Source organism: Rhinatrema bivittatum, chromosome 4 (assembly GCF_901001135.1).
Source record: "Rhinatrema bivittatum chromosome 4, aRhiBiv1.1, whole genome shotgun sequence".
In the NCBI taxonomy this organism is placed as follows: Eukaryota; Metazoa; Chordata; class Amphibia; order Gymnophiona; family Rhinatrematidae; genus Rhinatrema; species Rhinatrema bivittatum.
Window position 1 is genome coordinate 367,436,201 of NC_042618.1, and position 23,735 is coordinate 367,459,935.

At 43.7% G+C, this 23,735-nt stretch overlaps 1 protein-coding gene across 7 annotated transcripts in view; it reads right to left on the reverse strand.

Moving 5' to 3' along the window:
• Positions 1-23,735, reverse strand: part of IQSEC1 (IQ motif and Sec7 domain 1) — a 1,385,758-nt gene that overhangs the window by 366,945 nt on the left and 995,078 nt on the right. The gene's annotated exons all lie outside the window — the stretch shown is intronic.

The following is a 23,735-nucleotide window of genomic DNA, read 5'->3' on the forward strand; positions in this document are numbered from 1 at the left end:
CTACTCGTGATATAAATTATGCTTATCTTATTCCCAGCACACTTTGCCAGCCAGAGCTGTGTGAAGAAAAGCTAATCATGTGAGCCACATGGTGCACAGTGGGGCAAGCTCCCAGCTATAAAAGCCAGCAAGATAATGCCTGGCAGGGATAGGCTGATGCCGGTTGCTGGGGCAACAGGAACACATTGATAAAATCTGAAATGGAACCTTGATGACAGCTTTTTATTGGCTTACAGGGAAATAATGTCTCTGTAATAAGCCATACACAAGCATTCACAGCAACCTTCTCCAGACAGAGCGAATCTCAGGCTGGACTTCTGGGGTGCTATATAAAACAGCAGTCAGCCTGTGTGGCTCAGAAATAGTGTGCCAGAAAGGAAAATGAAAGCATTTATGTCTCTTGAAATCTCTTTCTCAATATTCAATATCTAGAAAACAATAAACTCTTGACTACTACAAATTTGTTGAACTTTCTTTATTACACGAGGTGAAGGAGTGGCCCTACTATCACTCTTTAACCCGTGCGGGACCAGTCTAGATACCTGGCCCACCTTAAATCCCTACAGAGGGTGAGACCGGTGTGGGCGGGACCCTGATGGGCAGGATCCACTGAGGAGGTTAAGAGGCAGAGTCCAGCTGGATGGAGAAGGCAGCTCCTACATACATTTCTGTCCTAGCTGCAACTCTGAGTGTTGCTGCTAGAAGGTAGTCAGTCTTCTATTGAATGTATTGCGGAAGGTATTAATAAAGTGAATGTTGCATGAAGAAAAGGCTGGAGTCAGTCTGGTTCCTTCCTCCAGCCTAAGAAAGTTGCTAGGTCATCCCACACATAACTTGAAGTTATGTGTGGGATGTTGAAGCCACACAAGCAAAACTGTGTGGTGTGGAGAGCAGGGAGTGTGGAGTGCAGGGCCCAGGGCAAATCAATCTGCTTCCTTGCCCCGGCTCAGTTCTTCAGAGTGAAGCAGGCAGAGGAGGAGGAGGCAGATACAAGATACAGGTAAAAAGTAGAGTACTGCTCTCCTTCTGCTTGGGGTGGGAGGAGGGAGAGGATTGCAGGATGATGGGAGAGGAATGAGAAGAGGCTGCCATTACTGTGGGCTCACAGCACAGCATGGAAGGACTTTGCTGTAGGTGGATGACACCTGCTAGCCTGCTGGAAGTTGCCGACAAACAGGGCACCCCACAGCATGGGGCCTGGGGTAGCCATCCTGATTCTCCCCCTTCCACTCTCCGGGATGGTTCTGATTACACAGGCAGAATGGCTGAATCTAAGCAGTTTTCCAGCCAGCTAAAAATACAAAGTTTGTTCACAAAGCAATAGCATACATTATGTGCTGTAAAAGAAGGTATAATTTGGTCATGGAAAAACTAGGTGTGTATACAAAAGTTTAAAAAATGTATGAGTGTAGGCAATGTGCGTATCTTCCGCCTTCTTATGAGATGGCTTAAAGCACGTGCGTTCTTTTAATCTGCAAGATCCCCGTAATTTTCAAAACACAAACTATGCGAGTCGTTTGTGTTTGAAGAGCAGGTTGGTTTTTGTGGTCTCAAAAGTACACAAATGCTTTAAGTCATCTCAAATAAAGGTGTAAGGCAAGCACATCAACTACATGTTTATCTTCTCTTTCATGCACCTTATGAAAATGTGCCTGTAAGTGTGTTGGGACATTTTCATACCACAAAAATCAGGAATAACATTTTCAAAGACAGTAAAATCCTCATGATGAAGGGTAGCTAGGACCTTGGACCCCACAAGAGAAGGAAATACATACAGAAGAAGACAGAATACAGAAGAAGAGAGATTGTTCTCCTACCTTTCATATGGTTTTGACATGCCTTCTAGTTGCATGGGTAAATACATTTGAACTGTAGAAGGCATTTCAAACTCATTTCAGCCAAAGTTAAATGACTGTACTTTATTATAGGGCAAGTCAAAGTGAGAAAATGTAATTCGAATCTTCCAAAATCATTTCTGCCAAAAAAAAAAAAAGAAGAAAATCCCAACCTGAAATTTTATTTATTATTTATTTGCAGATTTTTATATACCGGGGTATGTAAGTAACATCACCTCGGTTTACATTAAAACAATAATTCAGCATTGCGCTTTACAATATAACATAGAAACTGAACGAATACAAAACCATGTATAACTTTGTATTAAAAGAATATAATCGAAATATAAGAGACTGTGGAAATGAGTGACTGAGCATGGAAATTCAGCTACTGCATTAGTTAGAGTGCAGCTTAGAATATTATTATCCATATGACACACAATAACTCCTTGAAAAATATAAAGTGAAGAGATACATGCAAAGATATATCCAAACAGGGATATCATCTAGCTTCAGTTATACCGCCTTTGTTGTTTTATTTTGTGAGATCCATCTACTGTACCTTTGTTGCTCTGAATTGTTCCTTCCAACGCAGCCAATTTAGTGAAACATGGTTTGTGTTGGGGTGCCATATATTTATTGCCTGTTGTTGGATTTACATTTGCCCGATGTTGGATGTACCATTAAACATGGAATTTAGGGTTTTTTTTACTGAATTGGATACAAGACTGGACTCTTACCCTCTCAGTGCCACATTTCTCCCTTTGGACACAATAATGCCTGCCACTACTTATCATGTCTATAGTGCTATTAGAAATGCAATAATGCACCAATATAATAATCTTCCTTTACAGCAGCAGTATTAGCTGAATTAACACAATATCCATTTCTAGGGCATATGTTACATTTTTGTTTGTACATTTCTGGAACCATTCACAACCCCACCACATATGCAGGTAGGAGCCAACTTTTCCATACCTCTTCCAGCATGAGTAGGGGGAAGTGCTGTGCTGGAGTGGCCGCAAATAGGTCAGTTGGGGGCATGGGGGGCATGGCCAAAGGTTTGTCTAGGGTACAAAATACTCTTGCTCTGGCTCTTGTTATGGCCTTGTGTAGCTGAAGATGTAGATAATGAGAGTGAAAAAGGGATCTGATAATTCTGCCATAGCTCCCTAGAATACAGAACACTTGCATAAAAGACCAAAGAATGTAATGTCCATCTGGTGCCATATTCCTGCATCAGGGTAATTAGAGAAAATTGTGGATTATTACACATTGGTGACATATATGCAAAGGGCCTTAATTCTCTCTGAAGCCTTTTTAACTGTAGGCCAGAGTTTTAGAGTCTTTGTCCTTACATATGGATTGTCCTTACATATTTGTTGGGCTGCATGTAAACCTGGAATAAACTGCAGAGCAGCAGCTACTAGATTCAAACCACCAGCCCGTCACTCTTAAGGATAACCAAGGTTGGGGAGGATAGGGATTTGCCATCTTCCGAGAGTTTTAAAAAACTAATTATTGCTAAAATATGAAGAGTAAAAGAAATATGTATGTTTACTACTCTCTGATAAAATGCTATAGCCTGCTATGGAAGACTCTATTAGATGGAATTGCCTGCAGAAAACCCATGTTCTTCTCAGTTGAAGTCCATCAAGGAAATGCTAGGCACAAGGGTGGGTAACTACAGTCTTTGAGGGCAGTGCTGAATTTCCCCAATAGGCACAGTAGACATGTACCTAGTGACCTCCACCAACATTAGAGGATGTCTCTTCTCCTGTAGGTTGACTATTATTTATTTTATTTATTAGGTTTTATATTCTGTCATTTAGAAAACATTCCATCACAACAATTTACAATAATAATTTAAAATAATAAAAGGAATAAAATAATCACATATAATCAGTATCAATGTTATAAAAATCATGAAAATAATAACTTCTAATATAAAAGATGGAAAACCATAAAATAATCATAAATACAATAATAAGAAACTTAATAAAATGTATGGAACAAAAACAAATTAAAATTAATTATCCTGATCAACTATTCTGGTCTTACTGGTTTTGTTCATGCTCATTATATGTCCTGTGAAAGAGCCACGTTTTGAGGTCTCTTTTAAATAGATATAGCCAATATCATTAGTTCTCAACTCATTTCTTTGGACATACCCAGCCAGTTTGATTTTCAGGATATTCACAATAAATATTTATGAGATAATTTGAATACAGTGGAGAAAGTGCTTGCAAATCTATCTCATGCACATTCATTGCAGATACCTTAAAATCAGATTGGCTGGGTGTGATCTGAGGACTGGGTTGAGAACTACTGACCTATATATAATCTGACACTAGGGCTGTGCATTTATTTCAAATGAATGTGTAAAATGCAAATGACGTCACTTTTGGTTCATTCTGATTGGAAAGATCTGAAATTAGCATCCTACAAAAATGCCTGAAAATTTTCATGTGTTTTTGTATTTGTGCATTTAAAAAAACCTATGAGCCTCTGGCGGGACCAGGCCTTGGCATGGACTCATTGCTGAGGCCTAGGCAATCACCAATACCAGATCCAGGCCCATTGCCACAGCCTTGACCTGGCATCAGTGCTTGGCCTGAGGCTTGGTCCTATTGCTGAGTTCTATGCCTAGACCTGGCTTCAGGGCCTGGCCCAAGATCTGGTCCCATTGCCTAGGCCCAGCTGAGGCTCCCATCATCTTTTTTCATTGATCTTTTCAAAATGACACTGTTCACTTGAAGGATATGCTGCAGTAACGTCACTGTGGCATGTTTCTCCAGAGTTGACAGAGCCATTTTGATGTACAGCCATACATTTCAAAAGATGTATGCCAAAATCACACCATCTGCTCCAGAGGAAGGCACTGCATTGGTGTCCCTCCAGCACGTCCTTCAAGCAGATGGCTTCATTTTAAGTAGATTGATGAAGAAAGATGTTGGGAGGCCTGGTCCTAGGCTTCCAGGCTAGACCCAGGTGCCAGGTCTAGGATAAGGCCTCAACAATGGGACCAAGCCTCAGGTTGGACCTAGGCCTCAGCAGCAGGACCAGGTCTTGGCCCAGGCCTCAATGCTTTAGCAATGGGACTGGACTTTGGCACTGGGTCTAGGACTTGGTCCAGCATTGGGTCTAGGCCTCAGACTGGCACTGGGACCAGGCCTCAGCACCAGACCTAGGCCTTGGGTAATGCACCAGAACTGGGACTAGGCCTTGAGCGAGGCCTCGATGCTGAGGACTGGTCACAGTAGAGGCCCATCTTTTGTTTCTCATTTTTGCTTTTTTTTGGGTGGTGGGAGGGTTAATTGTTTTTGGTTTACAAATAGGACTGAAAAAAGTTAAATTAAACAAATCTAGATGAACTCCATACCCCTAATCAGAAAAACAAACCAAACCAAAAAATTTGGGGTTGCACATTACTATCCAACATTGTTTGAGGGCCAATACGTGGTCAAGGTTTCAGGATGACCCTAATGAATTTGCAAGAAATAGATTTGCATACAATTGAAGAAGTGTGTCTGAAAATTTATCTCATGCATATTCATTAGGGAAGTAGTTTCCAAACCTGCCAAGTGGAACCCCCAGCCAATCAGGTTTTTAGGATATCTGTAATAAATATGCATGACATAAATTTGCATGCAATAAAGGCAGTGCATGTAAACCTCTCTCATATATATTTCATTGTGGATATCCTGAAAACCTGACTAGTTGGGGAGGCCCCCAGGACAGGTTTGGGAACCACTGCATCAGGAATATTCTGAAAATATGATCAGTTAAGGGCCCTTGAGGACTAAAGCTGCTTTCCAGCCCTCCCCACCCCCACCATGCTAGCAGCTTGTGGGCAGCTTGATGATATCCATCAGAAAGTTAAAGAAATGGTTCCAGTCTTAGGCATCTAAGACTGACCAAAGTTTGTATAAACTTCAAAATCAAAATGTGTGTTATTTTCACTTATTTAATGCAGAAATTTGATGCTGGATGCACATAATCCTTGACAGGCTACCATTTTGCTTTCTGGCTTTATACTCTTGAGGTTGAATATTCCCATTAGGGCTTCATCATATGACCCATCTGAAAGTCTTTTGAAACTCCCTTTTGCATCCAGACTAGGAAGAAGACAGAAGCAGAAGCCTAGCAGAGAAATGCTTCCTGTCCACCCTACTACTACTACTACTTATGCTACTAGACAAACACAGCATTGTACAAATACACACAAGAGACAGTAGCTGGTCTATAGAATTTAGTCTATTCAAGACAAGTAAATAGGACAATAAAACTCTTAGGGATTTTCATTTATTATGGAAAATGGTTTAAACCAACAAGGGTTAAAATCAAATAATTAAAACCAGCACCCTCCCCTATGGCCACTATCTCCTTATTTTTGGCACTGTTGTTGAAACAGCTGCTGACAGAGCAAAGTGTTGCCAGCGATATGGAGGCATCAAGAATCCAGAAACTTCCAGGCTTGACGCAGAACCTGGAGGTGGCTGGTTAAAATCCGAAGGCTATTGATCAATTCCTAACATAGGTCTGCAGCTTGGGAATGAGTGGTTTAGAGCACTGCAAGGTTGGTCCTGGCAGGTACCAATTCAAATATGATAGAGAAAATCATTTCTGTAAAAAAAAATTAATTTTCTGCTTCAAAGGGTATCTGTCTAGTAGGGATGTGCAGAGCAAAATTTTATGTTCATATTTTTTATGTCCGAAAGGGGGTCCCACTTGCGGCCAATATGGACATAAAAAAAATCCAATGAGTTGGGTATATGTACATATGTGCAAAAAAAAAATTTAAACCCCCTCACCCTCCTTAATCCCCCCCCCAGACTTACCACAACTCCCTGGTGATCGAGCGAGGAGTGAGGACGTCATTTCTGCAATCCTTGGCGAGAAGCATGTGACGTCGGTGGCACGTCGAGTGACGCGGCGTCACGTGATTCCCGGCTCGTTCGCGCCGGACGGCTCGTTCGGCCCAAAAAGAACTTTTGGCCAGCTTGGGGGGGCCTCCTGACCCCCCCAAGCTGGCCAAAAGTTCTTTTTGGGCCGAACGAGCCGTCCGGCGCGAACGAGCCGGGAATCACGTGACGCCGACGTCACGTGATTCCCGGCAAGGATTGCAGAAATGGCGTCCTCACTCCTCGCTCCATCACCAGGGAGTTGTGGTAAGTCGGGGGGGGGATTAAGGAGGGTGAGGGGGTTTATATTTTTATTTTGGCTCAACAATCGCGATTTCCAACATATCGAACATATCTATGTTCGATATGTGGGAAATCCGATCGTTTATGTCGAATCAATTTTTTAAGTAAAAAAAAAATATGAGTTGCGTTTTACTAATGCGGTCAATCCGAATGCACACCCCTACTGTCTAGTGTTATTATGTTTGTACTTTGCACCATCACGAAAGCATTTCAGGCACAGCTGACTTGCAGGTTGGCTATGTTAAAAAAGCCAGTGAGATAAGGTGGGAAACCCTGCCAGTAAAGAACAGACAAAAAAAATATAATCTTTAAAAAGTATACACTGTAGGAAATAAAACAGATTCTGGAGCATAGCAAGATTAATCCTCTTTCTTGAAAGAGGAAAAAGCTAGCTGGTTTATTAGCATAATAAAGACAATTTGAACAGCTCTCTCAATTATTATGAAGTGCTCAGTTGAGCAAAAACACAAATTCCTAATGAAAGGGAACATGTAACACGGTATTCAGGAAACGGAACGCCATCAAAACACTGATTAGTTGAATGAGAAATGTTTCCGAACATAATTTCAGTCTCGCTCAGGCTGTGCAGGGTATGCATGGCAGTCCTCCTTTTGCGCTGATGACCCCCTCAGGAAGAAATCCCTCATCATTTCACTGCTGGAGGTTTAAGTCTGGTTGGGCCATTGGTCTGCTTAAACACAATTTGCTCTTCTACCAATTTTCTAACAACCACTAGTACCAATTAAATCTGCATGCCTGGAAAATGCTAATTAGGACTTTTGTAAATGAAGACCAAGGAAGCAGCAAGCTGTTTCTAGCCCATTTCTCATTTTTTTTCTTTCCTTTCTTCCGCACCCTCCTCCCCCTCGGAACAACAGACTGAAAACATTAAGCTTCTTCTCACGCTCGGCATGAAAATAGAACCAGCTCTATCAAAAGGAGCATTTTCCTGCAACCTTCTTTTTGCTAAGTTTTGTGAAGATGCGGGGTTGGGGGGGGGGGGGATGTTATCGGAGCTCCCTCGCTTCCAAAGAGCTGGGCATCTCGGAATCAAAGCCCAGATTTCGGAGGAAACGCAGAAGTCGCTTGCAAATTGGTTTGCAAAATAGGTGCTCACTGCGCACTGATTTTCAGTTGCCTTCCACCTTTTGTTTTTGTGCACTGCAAGTTTATTCTGGTCTCTTTCCTCGTGAGCCTCCTTCCTTCTGCTTTCCTCCTTTAGCTTTCACTCTGTCCTCAAATCCACGCAATCGCCATCCAGCTGAGGGGTTTACACTTCTCTTTCTCCTTCTGCTCCCCTTCCCCCCATTCCTCGCAGCAGGTTCCAGACAGGTAGGGAAGGAACTCTAGACGCCTCAATTAAAATAACATTTGTAGCCCCAGGACTCTGTTTCCCATTAACCTCTAACCACCGGCATAATTTGTGTTAAATCAAAATGTATTAGAACCAAAGAGATCAGAACCTCTGGGGTCGAAATGCTTATCAGGAAAGAATTGTCCTCTGATTTCTTCAATTCTGGAGGTGGGCTCCCAAGCTGTGTGCATCTGCCAACCCTGTCTGCACTAACCCTACCTGTTTCAGTTGGCGAACATGGCCGAGGTCTTATATTTGTACATGTATTTTAACTCTGACTGTAGAGGGGGAGTTCATTAAGTTGCCACTCCCATGATTCTCTAAACTCCATGTGCTGCAGCCGGTGTTTTAATCCTCACTAAATTGTGATAAAATAAGAAAAAAGGCAAGGCAGAACTACTATTTACTATTTAATGATTTATGTGTACAACAGAGAGCTGCCTTATCCAGCAAATATTATTGAACAAATCAGTCCATGAAACCAAAGTAACATGAATACTAAATCAGATTATGCTTTTCTCAGGCTTAATTGGGCACATGAGAATCATTGGGACTAGCTAACTAGTGACAGCGTTCTAATTCTTCTTGTCCTCCAGCATCCCATAGTAATATCTAAATGTCAAATTTACTAACAGATTTTGGACAGCATATAGCCCCCCCCCCAATATAAGTTGCTTAATTGATTACATAAATGCAGGTGATCAGGTGAGAAGCAAAGATGGCTATTTGATAGAAGAAAGGGTGAAGACTGTCAGACATTAACAATCCCTTAGGGCTCACCGTCTCTTCTCTCAAGTTTTAAGGACATTTGCTCCCTCCTTAATCCAGTTTCATGGTATCCAAAGATACACCTGCTACATTAGAGTCAACCCTATCTACAGCTCAATGGTACCCCCTCATTAAAAATGATAACATTGCTGCACTAGCAGATATGCAAGCTGGAGACAGATAAAGTCTGCGTTCAATTAGAAAGAATAGCAGCAGCAGGCTAACAAAAACTGGTAGATGGTGCATTGTCACTGGCACAGGCAACTAGAGGAGCACTTGCATTCTGTGTTCTGAATCAGCAGCTCTGTATACATTCCCTTCAATGGCCATCACATTTCTACATGTCTCACCATGAATGATACATTATCATAAATAAACCAACATCATGGTGGACATTCCCTGACAGCAGCTGCTCCATTCTCTGCTGTGCCTCAGTGCCTCTACTCACCTCACCAAGAGTATGGCAACAGTGATCATAACATGATCAAATTTAAACTAATAACTGGAAGGAGGACAATAAGTAAATCTGCAGCTCTAACACTAAACTTTTAAAAGGGAAAATGAGGAAAATAGAAAAAAACTGAAAGGTGCAGCTGCAAAGGTTAAAAGTGTTCAACAGGCATGGTCATTGTTTAAAAATACAATCCTAGAGGCGCAGTCCATATGTATTCCATACATTAAGAAAGGTGGAAGGAAGGCAAAATGATTACCGTCATGGTTAAAAGGTGAGGAGAAAGAGGTTATTTTAGGCAAAAAAAAAATCCTTCAAAAATTGGAAGAAGGATCCATCTGAAGAAAATAGGATAAAACATCAGCATTGTCAAGTTAAGTGTAAAACATTGATAAGACAGGCGAAGAGAGAATTTGAAATGAAGTTGGCCATAGAGGCAAAAACACATAATAAAAACTTTTAAAAATATATCCGAAGCAATAAACCTGTGAGGGAGTCGGTTGGACCATTAGATGACCGAGGGGCTAAAGGGGCTCTTAGGTAAGATAAGGCCATTGCAGAAAGACTAAATTAATTCTTTGCTTTCGTGTTTTCTAATGAGGATGTTGGGGAGATACCAATTCCGGAGATGGTTTTCAGGGGAGATGAGTCAGATGAACTGAACGAAATCACTGTGAACCTGGAAGATGTAGTAGGCCAGATTGACAAACTATAGGGTAGCAAATCACCTGGACCGGATGGTATGCATCCTAGGGTACTGAAGGAACTAAAAAATGAAATTTCTGATCTATTAGTTAAAATTTGTAATCTATCATTAAAATCATCCATTGTACCTGAAGACTGGAGGGTGGCCAATGTAACCCCAATATTTAAAAAAAGGGTCCAGGGGCAATCCGGGTAACTATAGACCAGTGAGCCTGACTTCAGTGCTGGGAAAAATAGTGGAAACTATTCTCAAGATCAAAATTGTAGAGCATATAGAAAGACATGGTTTAATGGAACACAGTCAACATGGATTTACCGAAGGGAAGTCTTGCCTAACAAATCTGCTTCATTTTTTTGAAGGGGTTAATAAACATGTGGATAAAGGTGAACCAGTAGATGTAGCATATTTGAATTTTCAGAAGGTGTTTGATAAAGTCCCTCATGAGAGGTTTCTAAGAAAACTAAAAAGTCATGGGATAGGAGGCGATGTCCTTTTGTGGATTACAAACTGGTTAAAAGACAGGAAACAGAGAGTAGGATTAAATGGTCAATTTTCTCAGTGGAAAAGGTTAAACAGTGGAGTGCCTCAGGGATCTGTACTTGGACCGGTGCTTTTCAATATAAATATAAATGATCTGGAAAGGAATACGACAAGTGAGGTTATCAAATTTGCGGATGACACAAAATTATTCAGAGTAGTTAAATCACAAGTTGATTGTGATACATTACAGGAGGACCTTGCAAGACTGGAAGGAAGATTGGGCATCCAAATGTCAGATGAAATTTAATGTGCACAAGTGCAAGGTGTTGCATATAGGGGAAAATAACCCTTGCTGTAGTTACACGATGTTAGGTTCCATATTAGGAGCTACCACCCAGGAAAAAGATCTAGGCATCATAGTGGATAATACTTTAAAATTGTCGGCTCAGTGTGCTGCAGCAGTTAAAAAAGCAAACAGAATGCTAGCAATTATTAGGAAGGGAATGGTTAATAAAACGGAAAATGTCATAATGCCTCTATATCGCTCCATGGTGAGACCGCACCTTGAATACTGTGTACAATTCTGGTCGCCGCATCTCAAAAAAGATGTAGTTGCGATGGAGAAGGTACAGAGAAGGGCAACCAAAATGATAAAGGGGATGGAACAGCTCCCCTATGAGGAAAGGCTGAAGAGGTTAGCGCTGTTCAGCTTGGAGAAGAGACGGCTGAGGGGGGATATGATAGAGGTCTTTAAGATCATGAGAGGTCTTGAACGAGTAGATGTGAATCGGTTATTTACACTTTCGAATAATAGAAGGACTAGGGGGCATTCCATGAAGTTGGCAAGTAGCACATTTAAGACTAATCGGAAACAATTATTTTTTACTTAATGCATAATAAAGCTCTGGAACTTGTTGACAGAGGATGTGGTTAGTGCAGTTAGTTTAGCTGGGTTCAAAAAAGTTTGGATAAGTTCTTGGAGGAGAAGTCCATTAATGACTATTAATCAAGTTTACTTAGGGAATAACCACTGCTATTAATTGCATCAGTAGCATGGGATCTTCTTAGTGTTTGGGTAATTGCCAGGTTCTTGTGGCCTGGATTGGCCACTGTTGGAAGCAGGATGCTGGGCTTGATGGACCCTTGATCTGACCCAACATGGCAATTTCTTATGTTCTTATATATAGTGTGATGATGGATAAGTAATGGATAGCAAACAGAAAGAAGGGAGATAGAAACCTCTTAAAAAAGACTTATTGAATAGGCTATAAACTCAAAATCTGGCTCTGATTAAATGATTGCACAAAAACTTCTCATTTAGGGCCCTGTTTGTTAAAAATGTTCCCACAGACACAGAATGTGGAATGTAGTTTCTGCATAAGACCTTTACTTGTTAAAAAATGCTCATCAGTCAATCTGACAGCTTCCTGCACCTTCAGTAGATATTACCACCCTCAGTGTCCAATATGCAGTCTGATCACAGGAACATGAGCTGCATGGGGGCTCATGTACGCGCATATGCTGGCTCGCGCCAAAGGACGTGACCATATTATAACATATGCACGTGTATGCCTGCATCATATAAAAAAGGCTGTACACGCATAATGTGCACAAAATTTTATATGGACGCACACATGTGTGTGCAAATGCTGCCTCTACCGCATAAGTGGGAGATTTTAGAAGACATGGGTGCTGACGCAATTACCAGTTTCCCCAGTTTGTTTCCAGTTCACCCAGGTAAAGGATAGGACTTCCTAATCCCCCTATTTATTTAGTCTCCCTTTGACCCTATTAGCCCTTACCCTTAAAATCCCTCTGACTAGCCTAGTATTTTTTGTTTTAGGACTTACATGCCATCCATAGCAGAAGTAAAGTTATGTGGTAAGGGACCCCGGTGTGCACTTGAGCGAGTAAGTATTTACACGCTGGTTTCATTCATAAATCTTGGAACGCCCATGCCTTGCCCAGACCACACGTATTCCCCGCCCCCTTTTTGGAAAAAAAAAATGTGCACGTACCGGGAGATAGGCGGGTCTGCAGGCACCTTTTAAAATCCGTGCGGTGCTCGCCAGTCCGACTTCTGTGCCTATCTCCTGGCTTTGGCGCGCTCCAGACTTTCAAAATTTACTCCTATGCTTCACTAGGTACTACTGAAGAGTTTCACACCATCCTTGAAAGACAAAGCTAACAAGAATAGGTCTGACACTGTGGATTCTGGAAGTGTTCGAGCAAACCTTTCAGAAAATAATATTTACTCTGTTTCTCATATGGAAATATACATGGTTAGTGTTTACAGTGAAATTAATCTTTATGTAAAGTGTTTGAATGGCACCACTGAAAAAGCAAAGTTCTCTATCCAGAGACCTTGTACAGCCTGGGTGGTGGCAGAGCACATCCCCACACTATCAAGCCAACGTGTCTGGGGGTCAGGGGCCATCTATAAGGGCAAGAGTGGGTCATTCAGTCTCCATGGCACTTCAGTTCTTGGCCTCTCTGCTGATAATGTCCACAGGTTACTAATTAGTGCTTTGCTTGATTTTCTTTATTATTATTATTATCATTATTGTTATTATTACTTAGCAAAGCACACAATACAGATACCCATCTTCTGGGTACGGTCATTGTTTCACATAGGCCTCTAGTTTTAAGCAACAATAATAATAACTTTTGTTCCCTACTGGCCTGAGCCAAATTTGAAAAGCATGACTCAGAGGTGAAAGGTTCCGAGCCAAACAATCCCTTCTCATATTAAAAGCTTAAAGACTCTGACTTTAGGGCCTCGTTCTATTGGCACTTAGCTCTTATTTGTGCCAGGCCATTTATTCCAGTTTTAAAATGGTCACCCTGCTCTAGGCTGCTTGTTGCAATGCCTTGGATGTGCTGATCCAACAGAATTTGGTAACGTGTAGAGTGCACTGTGTCAGTAGAGGTGACACAGTAGTTGTAACTGACAGTAAAGCCTAAAAATTGAAAAGGCAGAGCTGGGAAATAAAGGAAAATAAAACGCCCATCCCTGTCTCTATTCATCACCAAACCACCTCAAATATGCCACTTCTTCCTTATTTTCAATGTACATCCCATTTATTCACAGATTGGGCAAAGTCACTTTTAAAAAAAGAGACAGATCTGGTTTCAATTTTTGTACTGGGTTTGACGATTACTTGTAAGTTTTGTAAATATTGTAAGATTGTAAATACTTCTACCCTTAACATAAGGCTTGGGTGACCTGCATGGAGCAGTAGCTACTACCCTCAACAGAAACATGAGGGTAACCTGCACGGAGCGGCAAAGTGCTGGGCAGACTGAGTGGACCATTTGGTCTTTTTCTGCCGTCTATACTATGTTAGTATGAATAGCAGGTTCCCTCTCTGTTGACATTTCCATTCCTTTCCCTAATCTTTCATTACTTTATCTTCTTATTAAACTTGCAATATTTCATAGCTAATATTTTTGGCCTGTGAGGAATTTTGGGATACACTTTAATGCAGAGTGCTACAGAGGAACATTTAAAGTCAATGTTGAATTTCGTTCTCATCTCTTCTTAACTATAATTAATGCAGTAATGTTGGAAAACAGTAGCATTATGTGCCCATTCCTATGATGCAATTGAAAAAGGAAAGCATCGAATTGCCAGTTATGTTGCTCTATATTCTCATTTTATTTTTGGAGTCTCTTAATTTCTCATTCCTGTGGCATATTGGCTTTTTTTTTCCACCTGCACATCTAATTATGACAGACATATTCTGTTATATATTTGTTTTATATTCCATGCTGTACTTGTTGATATACATTATGTGTATTCTACAGTGTAGCATGACATTATCTTCATAATAGATTGATTAATAATTATGGAAACTATGAGGTTGATATTCAAAAGGGCTTGTCTGGCTAACTTAAAAGTTATCAAATAAGATGAATCTTGCAGTAGAAACAAAAGGTAAAATAATCCAGTCAAATCTACTCGCTGCAGAGCTGACACACACACTTCAGATGGGAAAAAATAAATAAAAGGTGAGACCATTATAAGCAAAGCACAGATGGCATATAAACTATATGGCTGATATCTTTGAGTGCATATTGGGTTATAATCATTGGTAACAATTTTTTAAAGAATTTTGTCATTGCAAATAAAAAACTTCTCTTAGGGAATCCTTGCTGTATTTTGAATAAACTCATTGCTGTTTATGAAAAGGAAACTCAGGGGTAACCTGCACGGTATGTACTACCATGGGAAGCTTGCTGGGCAGACTGGAATGGCCAATGATCCTTTTCTGCCGACATTTCTATGTTTCTATTAGTATTTTAATGTATTTGGCAATAAGGATCATGGAATATCTGTCTTAACTATTGCTCAAAAGGAAGCAGAAAATTCTTGTGTATGTGGGGCCCCTGACAGAGGGAAGAAAAATAAGATATAAAGCTATTTGATGAGAAAGATTTAGCAAATACAGGATTATGTTGAATTATTTTCAAAAAAGAAACAACTACTTCTTTACTGATATATTTAGTTAATTATGTACCTAATTGCCTTTCTATTAAAGAGAGAATAAAAATGATTTCCAAATAAAACCAATACAAAAAAGTACAAACAAGAAAATAATAACTAAAACTATAACACATAAAGTATATTAAATTTAATAAAACCAAAACAGAAATATATACTCTGACTGTTGTGTTGGAGGTGGACCCTAGGCCTGGTGCAGGATTGGTTTGGCCCTCCGGTCGGACCCGGAGAGCACCTGCCACCAGGAGGCGGAGCACAGGAGGAGACAGAGGCCAGCTGGAGCTTCGCCAATAGCAACCCGGGGTTCCCTCAGGTTGAGCCCTTGGTTACCCAGACCACCTGGTCTTAGGTGGGCCTCGCAGGGTCTCCTAGAGAGAAAGTTCAGAGGAGTGCCCACCTTGAACAAGGATGCATGGTCAATGTCCAAACAAGGATGGCCGGAGGTCGCAGGAGGCCAGAAGACAGTGTCCGAGTGGATAGCAAGGATCAAGGCCAGAGTATCAGTCCAGAATGGTCAGCTAAAGCAGGGGTCAGTACCTGTAGTCAATCCGGCAGTCAGGACTGAGTACAGGTAGACTCCAGCTAGCTTCTGTCTCATCAAATACAGGGGTCAGTACCTGTAGTCAGGTCAGGCAGAGGTCAAGTTCCAGGCAGCGATCAAGAGTAGACAGGTCAGGCAGAGGTCAGGTCAGGCAGCAATCAGGAGTAGTCGAAGAACAGGCAAAGATCAGTACCATGAGATCAGTCCGAAGGGTACTACCAGGGTTGGAGAGACGAAGGAACAGGAGGTGCTGGAACAGGAGATACAGGAGACGCTGGAACAGGAAATGCTGGAATAGGAGATGCTGGAACAGGAGACATTGGAACAAGAGATGCTTGGAAGGCAAACTAAGGAACACTGGAGTGTACGACCTGATTGCCAAGGTACCATTCAGGGGAAACGGGCCTTCCCTTATATACCTGGGTTGCAGGATGTCATCAGGGAGCGCCGGGTTCGGGTTTCACTCGCTTGGCCCTTTAAGTATGGCGACGTCAGCCGTGCACACCTAGGGGTGGGGCCGAAGAGCAGGAAGACATGGAGCCCCTACGGGAGCTCCGCTGTGAGGCCAGCCTCGGAGATGGTGAGTTGGGGGAGCCGGGGACGCTGCGAGCTAGCTGCGGTAGCGGCTGAGGGCAGTCTGGAGCTTGTGGATGGGAGAAAGAGGGGAGCAGGCCCGGTCACAGAGTGAATGCAGCCGGGAAGTGCAATAGTACCCCCCTTCTAGGCCTCCCCCTTACCGGCCTGGGCTTATCAGGATGGGTCCTGTGGAATTCCGCGAGGAAGTCTTTGTCATATATGTGGTGGGAGGGCTCCCAGGAGTTCTCTTCCGGGCCAAAGCCCTCCCACAACAGGAGGTATTCCCAATGTCCTCTTCTTCTCCGGACGTCAAGGACCTTCTTTACCTGGAGGACATCTTCAGGTTCTGCGGTGAGCTGAGAGGGAGCAGGAGACCTTCGAGAAGGTCAGTTTAAGACCAATGGTTTCAATAAGGATACATGGAAGGTATTATGGATACCCAGGGAGCTGGGAAGCTGCTGCTGGTATGTCACTGCCCCTATACGTCTGATAGTAACAAACAGAAGGATGCCACAAGAGCGTCTTTTTCAAACTTTAATGAAGGAGACATAAAAATAAAGTGCAAGTGCCCTTGCACTTTATTTTTACGTCTCCTTCATTAAAGTTTGAAAAAGACGCTCTTGTGGCATCCTTCTGTTTGTTACTTTCCTACGGTTTCACTGGATGGCCTACCCTGTTGTTTTTTGGGTCCTTCCCTATACGTCTGATGACTGGGAATTGTTTGATGAACCTGGGCGCCAAACATTGCGAAGGCAGAAGTAACTTAATGTGTTTCGTGCTGAGCCAAACTTTCTGGCTTGGCTGGAACAGAAGTGCAGTGCGACGGTGAGCGTCAGTGGAGTGCTTGGCTTTCTCGGCAGCCCGACCAGTTTTTCTTTGACCTGGTACCAGAGATGGTGAATCGTCTGTGCCATAGATTGGGCTGCAGGCAAGGGCACGGAGAGTGGCACTGGTAGAGGCAGATGTGGCTGGCGACCGAACACCAGGGATAAAGGAGAGAAGTTGGTGGCAGAGGCGACGTAGGTATTGTGGAATAACTCAGCCCATGGTAAGAGGTCAGCCCAGTTATCCTGCTGATCATTGATGTAGCATCTTAGAAAAGTTTTCAGATAGTGGTTTGTCCTCTCGGCCTGGCCATTCGCCTGAGGGTGGTAGGCCGAAGTCAGATTCAGGGTGATATCAAACTTTTTACATAGAGACTTCCAGTACTTGGCAGCGAACTGTGGCCCATGATCAGAAATGATCTCTTTGGATAAGCCATATAAGCGGAATACATTATTCAATAAGAGTTTTGCCAGTTCAGGAGTCGAAGGGAGGCTCTGTAGTGGAATGAAGTGGGCAATTTTTGAAAAGCGGTCAATAATAACCTAGTTGACCATGTTGCCCTTTGATGGGGGAAGATCAACTATGAAGTCAGTAGAGATGCTTGACCAGGGTTCAGTGGGAGCCGGAAGAGGTTGGAGGAGCCCCCAGGGGCGGCCTGTCGGAGGTTTTTGCTGTGCACAGATGGGGCAGGAGTCCACATAACTGTGGGAATCCTTAACCATGTTAGACCACCAGTAATGCCTTCTTAACATCTCAAGGGTTTGAGCCCAGCCAGGATGGCCGGCCAACTTCAAGTCGTGGGCCCAGCGGAGGACACGCTCTCGGAAACGGCGTGGGACCACCATCTTCCCGGCTGGCACTGTATTGGTGACTGCGAGGGTTATGCAAGCCGGGTTGATGATATGCCTGGGAGTTTCAGGCGTGTCTTCAGGCTCGAGAGAGAGAGAGAAAGCATCCACTCAGGTGTTCTTTGCTGCAGGGCGGTAGCAGAGTTCAAAGTTAAAACGTTCGAAGAACAATGCCCAGCGGGCCTGTCTGGGATTCAATAACTGGGCTTCCTTCAAGTGTTTGAGGTTCTTGTGATCTGTAAAGATCGTGAATATATGCTGTGCTCCTTCTAACCAGGGGCGCCATTCTTGAAGGGCCAACTTTACAGCTTAGAGCTCACAGTCCCCAATTGTGTAGTTTTGCTCCGCTGGAGAATATTGGCTCACGACCACCCCTGATCCAGTGGCAGTGGCGTCAACTTCGACGAAGGGACGAGTAGGATCGGGGTGATGCAGACAAGGCCCAGTGCAGAAGGCCTCTTTTAAAGTGTGGAAAGCAGATTGAGCCTTGGGACTCCAAACATGAAGGTTACTACCTTTCCTAATCATGGCTGTGAGTGGAGCGGCTAGCATGGAGTAGTTAGCGATGAAGTTCCTGTAATAGTTTGTAAATCCAAGGAATCTCTGTAAGGCACGGAGGCCTACTGGTTGGGGCCAATTTCGAATTCCTTGGAGTTTCTCAGGATCCATGGTGAAACCACGACTGGAGATAATGTAGCCCAGAAATGGGAGACAAGTCTGTTCGAAGATACACTTTTCTAATTTCGCGTAGAGATGATTGTCTCTGAGACATTGGAGAACTGTTTGCACATGTGAGTGGTGGGACTTCAGATCCTTGGAAAAGGTCAGTATATTGTCTAGATATACCACCACAAATTAGTATAGTAGGTCCTGGAAGATCTCATTCATCAAGCGTTGAAAGAACGCAGGGGCATTACAAAGTCCGAAAGGCATTACTACGTACTCATAGTGGCCATCCCTGGTATTGAAAGCGGTCATCCAGATATCCTGTGGCTGAATCCGTACAAGATTGTATGCCCCGAGGAGATCTAGCTTTGTAAAGATCTGGGCTCCTTGAAGGCGATCAAAGAGTTTGCTAATGAGTGGCAGAGGGTAGTGATCCTTGCGAGTCACAGCGTTTAGCCCACGGTAATCAATGCAAGGACGTAAACTGCCATCTTTCTTCTTCACGAAGAAAAATCTGGCTCCTGCTGGGGAATCGGAGGATCTTATGAATCCTTTATTCAGATTCTCCTTAATATACTCAGACATTGCTTGAGTTTCTGGTAGCGAGACGGGAAGGTTCTCCCCTTGGGAAGCATGGTATCTGGCAGGAGTTCAATGGGACAATTAAATTCTCGGAGTGGAGGCAGGATGTCAGCATTCTGTTTGGAGAATACATCCTTGAAGTCAGAATATGGAGCAGGTAACCCGGTAAGGGTTGTAGTGTTCAGCGTGGTGACCATTGGAGACACCTGTCGCAGACAGTGATTCTGGCATTGGGGTGCCCACTGGATTAACTGCAGGGATTGCCAGTCAAATTGAGGTCCGTATACCTGGAGCCAAGGAAGTCCTAGGATTACCGGATGTGTGGAATGCTTCAGGACGTACAGAGATATCTCTTCTTCATGGAGGGTTCCCACGAAGAGACGGAAGGCTACGGTGCAATGAGTGATGCGTCCAGGAAGATGCTCTCCCTGGATTGATGTGATACGGAGAGGTACTTCCAGAGGTAGAAGCAGAATCTGGAGTAGTGTGACAGTGTCATCCAGAATAAAGTTGCCACTCGCCCCAGTGTCCACAAGTGCAGTGGTGGCAAAGGAGTGTGACTCCCTGAAGAGGGACACAGGGAGTAATAATTGGGGGCCAGTAACAATAGTGCCCACCGGGCTCAGGTTCTGCAGTTTCCCGGACGTACTGGACAGGATTGTAGAAGATGTCTGGAACCGCCACAGTATAAACAAAGGCCTTCCTTCTTACATCAAAGGCGCTCTTCAGGAGACAAGTGCCCGCGATTCATCTGCATCGGCTCCTCTGGTGATGGAGAAGGTACCGATAAGGCCTTCAACTGGGGACTCATAGCATGGACTGGGTGTAGGGCAGAATGCCGGGAGACCTTTACCTCCTGGTGTTGTTGACATAAGCGGTGATCAATCTTACCAACCAGGGAAATCAGGTCATCTAAAGATGTGGGAATCTCATGAGCAGCCAGCTCATCCATGAGAGCAGAAGACAAGCCGTCCAGATAGATTGCCCTTAGGCAGTCCTTTTGCCAGCCCAGTTCCGTGGCTAGTATCCTGAATTCTACTGTGAATTCAGTGAGGGAATGCGAGCCTTGACAGAGGTGGAGAAGCTGGTGACCCGCAAACACCTGTCGGCCGGGATCCTCAAAGGTCCGCTTGAGAATGGAGATGAAGTGGGAGAGGTGACAGAGGATGTCATCAGAATGCTCCCAAAGTGGGGAAGCCCATGCCAGGGCTTTCCCCTCAAGGTGTGAGAGGATAAAAGTGTTCTTGGTGTTCTTACTTGGAAACAACGCAGGCTGTAGTGCGAACTGCATAAAACATTGATTGAGGAAGCCTCGGCAGAGGCATGGATCCCCATTAAAATGGAGTGGAGCTGGAAGGGCCAATGATGCCCGTGGAGGCAGGGTTTGAGCCCAACCCCATGAATTGACCATAACAGAGTCCTCAAATTGAGACCGTAGTCTCTCCACAGACAAAGTCAATGCTTCCAATGTTTGTTGTTGTTCTCGGACATGAGCGGCTAGGCCAGGGATGGCCTGCAAGGCGGGAGACTCCGCCGAGTCCATGGCCTTGGCAACCTGTTGTGCTGGAGGTGGACCCTTGGCCTGGTGCAGGATTGGTACGGCCCTCCGGTCGGACCCGGAGAGTGCCTGCCACCAGGAGGCGGAGCACAGGAGGAGACAGAGGCTAACTGGAGCTTTGCCAATAGCAACCCAGGGTTCCCTCAGGTTGAGCCCTTGGTTACCCAGACCGCGTGGTCTTAGGTGGGCCTCGCAGGGTCTCCTAGGGAGAAAGTTCAGAGGAGTGCCCACCAAGAATAAGGGTGCACGGTCAATGTCCAAACAGGGATGGCCGGAGGTTGCAGGAGGCTAAAAGATCCAAAATCCAAACTATCCTTAGAAATCCAAACTATCCTTAGAAGAATGAAACCTTCTTCGCACCCAGCGGACCATATCCCTACCAAACTTCTTCTTTCAATCCCAGACACTATATCCAAAACACTGGCAGACATCATCAACTGTTCACTCTCTCAAGGTGCCTTCCCTGAAGACCTCAAACAGGCCTCTCTCAAACCACTCTTAAAAAAACCAAACTTGGAACCAAATGACCCTAACAATTACCGACCTATAGCCAATCTTCCTTTCATTGCCAAGATTATGGAAAGGCTGGTGAATTCCCAATTATCAGACTACATTGAAGATAACAAACTGCTATACGCCTCGCAATATGGATTCCGCAAGAACCTAGGCACAGAATCCCTCCTCACCTCCCTCACAGACCTCCTTACTCTTGGCATAGACAAAGGACAATCCTTCATATTGGTCCTTCTAGATCTTTCAGCAGCCTTTGATACCGTCAATCATTCTATTCTCTTAAACCAATTATCTACAATAGGAATTTCTGGATTGGCGCTCTCCTGGTTCAAATCGTTTCTCACTAACAGAGGTTATAAAGTTAAAATCCAAAATAAAGAATCATCACGTTTCGACTCGACCATTGGAGTCCCTCAAGGCTCCTCTTTATCCCCTACACTCTTTAATATTTACCTCATGCCTCTTTGTCAACTCCTCACCAACCTCAACTTAAATCACTTTCTTTATGCAGACGACATACAAATACTGATCCCCATCAAAGAATCTTACTCAAAAACACTTGATTTCTGGGAGTCCTGTCATCAAGAAATCAAAAACCTCCTCAACAGCCTAAATCTGGTACTTAACTCCAATAAAACAGAACTATTACTCATTTCTCCGGAGAACAACAATCCTTCAACTTGTCTTCCAACCAACCTACAAACTACTCAAGTAAGAGATCTAGGTGTTCTAACTGACAATAAACTAAACTTCAAAGCCCACATAAACAAAACAACCAAAGACTGCTTCTATAAGCTGCATGTTTTAAAAAGGATAAGACCCCTCTTCCACACCAAAGACTTCAGAACCATCCTCCAAGCTCTCATATTCTCCAAATTAGACTATTGTAACTCTACGTTACTTGGCCTCCCCTCCTCCTACACCAAACCGCTCCAAATGGTCCAAAATGCAGCAGCCAGACTACTAACTAACACCAGGAAGAGAGACCATATCTCCCCAGTCCTAAAAGACCTCCACTGGTTACCAATTCATTTCAGAGTAATTTACAAATCTATCACCTTAATATACAAAATCATTCACCATCACACTACAATTGACCTACAAATTCCTTTACGTCCACACATATCCACAAGACCGACCAGAGAAGCTTACAAAGGATGCCTCATTGTTCCACCTACCAAAACCACTAACCACAGTACCTTAAGACACCGAGCCTTCTCCACAGCAGGCCCACAATTATGGAACACTATCCCACCAGATCTCAGAAATGAGCCATGCCTCCTAACTTTTAGGAAAAGACTTAAGACATGGCTGTTTAGGCAAGCCTTCCCGAACTCCACTTAACACGCCAACCATTAAAGACTCCACTCAGCAACTATATATTTCGGATTATGTATATATACTGTACTATTGTATATAATTAACCTCCTCTTTCTCTCTCTATTTTTCCTCCTCCCAGTTTACAGCCCCTGTTAATTGTAACTGCATCTCTTCGTCACGTTTAGTTATGTTCTTGGTTTGTTCTTCACACCCCTGTTTCATGTAAACCGGCATGATGTGAACGCTTTTATGAATGCCGGTATAGAAAAACCTTAAATAAATAAATAAATAAATAAATAAATAAAAGACAGTGTCCGAGTAGATAGCGAGGATCAAGGCCAGAGTATCAGTCCAGAATGGTCAGCCGAAGCAGGGCTCAGTACCTGTAGTCAATCCGGGCATAGTCAGGTGAGGCAGAGGTCAAGTTGCAGGCAGCGATCAAGAGTAGTCAGGTCAGGCAGAGGTCAGGTCAGGCAGCAATCAGGAGCAGTCAAAGAACAGGCAAAGGTCAGTACCGTGATATCAGTCCGAAGGGTACTACCAGGGATGGAGAGACAAAGGAACAGGAGATGCTGGAACAGGAGATGCTGGAACAAGAGATACTGGAAGGCAAACTAAGGAACACCGGAGTGTACAACCCGATTGCCAAGGCACCGTTCAGGGGAACAGGCCTTCCCTTATATACCTGGATTGCATGATGTCATCAGGGAGTGCCGGGTTTGGGTTTTCCGCGCCTGGCCCTTTAAGTACGGCGATGTTGGCCGCGCGCATGTGCTTGCCTAGGGGCAGGGCCGAGGAGCAGGAAGACGTGGAGCCCCTACGGGAGCTCTGCTGTGAGCCCGGCCTCAGAGACGGTAAGCGGGGTAGCCGAGGATGCCGCAAACTAGCTGCGGTAGCAGCTGAGGACAGCCCGGAGCTTGTGGATGGGAGAGAGAGGTGAGCAGGCCCGGCCGCGGAGCGCAACACTGACTATATTCATTTAATATAAAAGAAACAATATA